Raw genomic sequence first — 4,577 nt, forward strand, 5'->3', positions numbered from 1 at the left:
TTCCTTCCTTCCCTCCTTCCTTCCCTCCTTCCTTCCTCCCTCTCTCCCTCCCTCCCTTTCTCCCTTCCTCCCTTCCTCCCTTCCTCTGAATATTGAACCCAGAGGCCTTATATCACTGAGGTATACCCCTAGCCCTTTTAAAAAAATTTTATTTTGAGACAGGGTCTCACTTAGTTGCTGAGGCTGGCCTTGAACTTGTGATTCTCCTGCCTCAGTTTCCCATTTTACAGGGATAAAAGGCATGCACCATTGCACCCAACTCTTGATTTCTTTTGCAGCAGGTTTTTATTGGTGTATAGAAATGATACTGTCCTGGTTTCAATCCCCAGTACTGCAAAAACCCAACAATAATAGCACCTGCTATGATTTTTGTATCCTCTAGGCTTATTGAATTTAGTAATTCTAACAGTTTTTTTTTTTTTTTTTTGGTGAGGTCTTCACATTTTTCCATATATAAGATCATGTCATTTACAGACAGTGTGCTACTATAGTTCAGATGTTGAATATTATCCAAAAGTATGTGTGCTAAAAGTCTTGGTTCCCAGATTGGTGCTATTAGGTGGTGAAGAGACTATTCTTTACAAGATTGGCCCTCACAGACAGCCTTAGGTTACTGTGCTCTCAAAAGGGATGGTGGGACCCTGATCTCTTCCTCTTCGTTTGCTTCCTGGCTCATGAGTTGATTGATTTGCTCTGCCATATGCTCCCATTATAATGTGCCATCCTTTCCAGAGGCCATAAAGCAAATGAATTGCCTAATCTTTGGTGGGTATCTCTAGAACTGTGAGCCAAAATAGCTTTTTCTCTCTAAGTTAACTAATTTAGGTATTTTTTTAGAGTAATTTGAAGCTGATGAACACACAGGGATAATTTCTCCTTCCTATTTTGATGTCCTTTCTTTCTCTTGCCTAATTGCTCTGGTCAAGATTTCCAATATTATGTTGAAAAAGAGTGGTAAAAGTGGACATCTCTGTCTTCTTTCGGATTTCAGAGGAAATAATTAATCATTTCCATATTCAGTATGATGTTATTATGTTGAGGTATGTTCTTTATGTACCTTGCTGAGTTTTTATCTGGAAGGGATGTTATATTTTATTGAATGATTTTCCTGCACCTATTCAGATGATGGTTTTTGTTCTTCATTCAGTAATGTGATATGTTGTTTAATGGTTTGTTGAATTACCCTTGCATCCTTGAGAGGAATACCACTTGATCATGGTGCACAATCTTTTTGATGTGCTATTGGATTTGGTTTGCTAGTATTTTATTGAAAAATTTTCTACCTATGTTCTCTAGGGGTATTTCTCTACAGTTCTCTTTTGTTGTTGTATACTGTCTGGTTTTGATATCAGAGTAATAATACTTACTTGCCATGTAGAATGAGTTTGAAAGGGTTTCCCCCCTTTCAGGTTTTTAGAATACTTTGAGAAGAGTTGGAGTTAGTTCTTCTGTAAAAGTTGGTAATATTCAGCAATAAAGTCATTGAGTTCTGTGTTTTTCTTTGTTGGGAAACAGTACTGTTGAGTGTTGTTACTTGTTATTGATCTGTGCTATCTTTTCTAGGTCCTCATGGTTCAATTCTGGTAGGGTAAATGTTTCTAGAAATTTATTTCTTTCAGGTTTTCCAATTTTTGGTGTATAGTTTGTCATAATAGTCCCTAATGATCTTTCATGGTATCAGTAATGTGTCCTCTTTCATTTTCAATTTTATTTACTTGGATCTTTTCCTTTTTTCTTCATTAGCCTAAATAAAGGTTGATTGATTTTTGTTTATCTTTCCAAAAAATCAACTCTGTTGTTCTTTTGTATCATTTTTTTTAGCCTCCCTTTTATTTATTTCTGGTCTGGTCTTTATTATTTCCTTCTACTAATTTTGGGTTTGACTTATTTTTTTTTTCTGGTTTCCTGAGTTGCATCAGTAGGATGTTTATTTGGGATGTTTATGGTTTTTTTTTAATATATTTTTTAGTTATAGGTGGACACAATACCTTTATTTTATTTATTTATTTTTATGTGTTGCTGAGGATCGAACCCAGTGTCTCACTCATGCTAGGTGAGTGCTCTACCACTGAGCCATAACCCTAGCCCCTGCCCTTTTTAGGATGTAGCTACTTTTTGCTATAAATTTTTCTCGTTAGTATTGCTGTTGCTATATTCCATAGGTTTTGATATGTTGTGTTTCCATTTTCATTTGTTTCAAGAAATTTTGTTAATTTCTCTCTTGATTTCTTTTGACCCATTGATTATTCCAGAGCATATTGTTTAATACCCATTATCTATATAATTTCTAAAGTTCCTCTTGTTGGTTTCTAGTCTTATTCCATTTTGTTCAGAGAAGATATGTGATATGATTTCAGGTTTTGAATTTGCTGAGACTCGTTTTGTAGATTAACATGGTTTAATCTGAAGAATATTCCAGTATGCTGATGAGAAGAAAGTATATTCTCTAGCTATTGAATGAAATGTTATCTGTTAGGTTCATTTAGTCTAATGTAACTTCCATGTTTCTTTGGTGATTTTTTTTCATTAATGAAAGTAGGTTTTGAATATCTTAATTATTTTTGTATTGTAATCTCTTGCTTTACATCAAATAGTATTAGCTTTCTATAATTTATTGCTTCAGCATTGGGTGCCTATATATTTACAATTATTATAATATCCTATTGTTGAAAATAGGATATCATAATATAGTAACCATCTTTGTCCCTTTTTGCAATTTTTGACTTAAAGTCTGTTTTATCTGTATAGCTGCTCATGTTTGCTTTTGGTTTTGTTTGTGTGGAATGTTTTTTCCTATCTCTTCACTTTTGGTCTGTTTCTTTACTGGAGAGGTGGGTTTATTGTAGGCAGTGTATGATTGGGATTTGTTTTCTAGAATTCATCATCCCAAATCTTTTAACTCTGAGGGATTTAATCTATTTACATTCAAGATTATTATTGAAAGGTAAAGGCTTATTCCTGTCATTTAATAAATTTTTTTCTGTTGTATAGTACATCCTTTGTTCCTTTCTTTTCTTCTGTTGTTTACCTTTGTAGTGAGGTGGTGATACAGTTTGATACTTTCCTCTTTCGAGTATCTGTTCTTCTAGAGGTCATGCTTTCATAATGGCAGTTGGTCTTTTCAAAAACCAACTTTGATTTCATTTATTTTTCTCTCCTGTTTTTCTGTTCTCTGGTTTCTTCATCTCAGCTGTAACCTTTTATAATTTCCTTCCTTTGGCCAGCTTTGTGTTTAGTTTTTTCTAGTTCCTTCAGTTGCAAACTTAGGTTGTTGATTTAACATCTTTCTTGTGCTTCTTAAATTTTATTTTTCTAAATCATTTTTTAAAAATATCTTTATTTTTATGTGGTGCTGCTATTGTCTTTTTTGTTTAGATTTTTTTTTTTTTTTTTTGGTGTTGTTGTTAGAAACTAATATTTCTTTCTACTTCTTGGTGTGTGTTGTCAAACAGGCATTTTCTTTTTGGTTACCATGAGGATTATATGTAACATCCCAAAACTGTAGCACTCTAATTTGAATTTATCCTAGTTTAACTTTAATACATACAAAAATGCTGCTCCTTTTCAGCTCTGCCCCTACCACTTTCAGTTGTTGATGTCACAAGATTACATCTTTATACATTATACCCCTAATTAATTAAAAACCTGATATTACTTTGAATGCACTAGTCTCTTAAATTAAGTAGAAAACAAATTATAAATCAAGTTACAATAATATTAGCTTCTAGACTAATAAAATTTTAATGTGTTAGTCTCTTGAATCATGTAGAAAAGAAAAATAGAGTAACAAAGCATTATTACACTAATGCTATTTTATAATTACCCATTTACATTATTGATACCTTCATTTATTCATAGGACTTCAAAATATTGCCTACAATCCTTTCTTTTCACCTTGTAGGACTTGTTTAATCATTTCTTCCTGGACAGATGCAGTGGTAATGACATCTGGGAATGTCTTAACTTCTCTCTCACTTATAAGGCACTGTTTTGCTGATTATAGGATTTTTGGTTGATAGTTGATAGATTTTTTTCATTTAGCATTTTGGCCCTCTGCTTCTGGCCTTCATAGTTCTTAATAAAAATATAAGGAAGATCTGGCGATATTTTGTTTATTTGTACCAGGGATTGTGACTGCTCGATGAGTGTTCTATCACTGAGCTACATCCCCAGCCCATGTGCTGATGTTCTTATTGAGGATCCCTGTATATGAGAAGTCTTGCTGCTTTCAAGAGCTTTCTCTTTGGAAAGTTTGATTATGATGTATCTTGGCTTGAATCTCCTTATATTCATCTTACTTGGAATTTATTGATTTTCTTGATTGTTTACATTTATTTCTTTAATAAAATTTGAAAATATTTTAACAGTATTACTTCTGTACTTTTCTCTGTGATCTTTGATACTTCAAATGTCTCTTAGGCCCTGTTTTTTTTTTTTTTTTTTTTAAATCCTTTTTCTTTCTGTTTCTTAGAAATTTCCATTCAAAGTAATTGATTGTTCCTTTTGCTTACTCAAATCTGCCTTTGAATCATCTAGTGTTGTGGTTTTTTTTTTTTTTTTTTTTTTTTTTTTTTTTT

General features: G+C 32.7%; 1 protein-coding gene across 3 annotated transcripts in view; it reads left to right on the forward strand.

The window, feature by feature from the left end:
• The window catches only part of Oxsr1 (oxidative stress responsive kinase 1), a 110,245-nt gene that overhangs the window by 62,909 nt on the left and 42,759 nt on the right, over positions 1–4,577 (forward strand). The gene's annotated exons all lie outside the window — the stretch shown is intronic.

The sequence above is a fragment of the Marmota marmota genome, unplaced genomic scaffold (assembly GCF_001458135.2).
Source record: "Marmota marmota marmota unplaced genomic scaffold, marMar, whole genome shotgun sequence".
Classification (NCBI taxonomy): domain Eukaryota; kingdom Metazoa; phylum Chordata; class Mammalia; order Rodentia; family Sciuridae; genus Marmota; species Marmota marmota.